Below are 1,193 nucleotides of genomic sequence, written 5' to 3'. Positions count from 1 at the left end.
GCACCACAGAATAATTCTTGAGATGCACAACCAGAAGTAAACCTTGTGCATCAAAGAATCCCTTCCAACTCCGCTGAATAAAAGCAGCTATTAAAATTAATCCAAAGAGGGGCTGAAGTGATAGCAGAGCGGGTAAGAGGTTTGACTTGCACGTGACCAACCCGGGTTCGAATCCCAGAAACAATATGGTCCCCTGAGCTTTACCAGGAGTAATTCCTGAGTGCATAAGTCAGGAGAAACCCATGTGAAACGCTGAATGTGACACAAAAAGCAAAAAAAAATTATAATCCAAAGAGTAAATTTTCAAGGCATATACCTCTCACTTGGCTAAACACACCCCAAACTGCCAAACCCAGCACTGAAGCCAATGAAAATGACTGACGGCAAAAGTGTCCCTTTCCTTTGGGGGCTGCCTGTGAACATATATGGAGTTTGGATAAGTGTTAGGTCCAGTCCAAAGGCTCCAAACAGGGTCCTTCACAGTCTCCAGTAGGGAGGAACGAGATGACCAAGACCTCCACTCTTTGCAGGCTCCTCACACCAAGGCCTGAAGTCTATGTGCCCAACCTCCAGTGCCGTCTTGGACCTGGATCGATGCTGGCTGCAGGGGCCCTCAGGATAACGCACCCTCACCCATGACACCTGAGCGACAGAACAGCACCCAATGCACTCCTCAAAAGCTCCACATCCACTAAAGCCTGGATATCCAGAACAAGTAATAAAAAAGCGTGAATGCACCATACAAGCTGGCTTGACCTGGCACTCAAGTTGCCAAATCAGGGTGCTCAAGCATCCCAAATCCTAACACAGGAAACACTGAAGAATGAAGGATTACCTATTTTTCCATTTTCAAAGTATTCAATGCTGCATCTTGGTTGACTTCTGCCATAATTCCCACTAACCAGCTCCACTGGGCCAAGCCAGAAGCATAGCAAACAATAACAGAGTAGTGAGCCATGACAGTTCTGAGCAGGAGGGTGTTTCTGTATCTGAATAAACATTCAGTCACCTTCCTCCTTGTTTTCATCACCATGACCCATTATTTACAAGTTAACACACAAGCAATTCCAAGCACAAGAATACTGGCATAGGTGCAGCCCGGGTGAAAATCAGCAGGCTTCAGCAAAGTATTTCCCACATTCCTTACATATATATGGTTTCTCTCCACTGTGAATTCTCCTATGTATAGTCAA

This window comes from Sorex fumeus, unplaced genomic scaffold, assembly GCF_029834395.1.
Source record: "Sorex fumeus unplaced genomic scaffold, SorFum_2.1 ptg000134l, whole genome shotgun sequence".
Classification (NCBI taxonomy): Eukaryota; Metazoa; Chordata; class Mammalia; order Eulipotyphla; family Soricidae; genus Sorex; species Sorex fumeus.
This window is presented reverse-complemented; position numbering follows the sequence as displayed.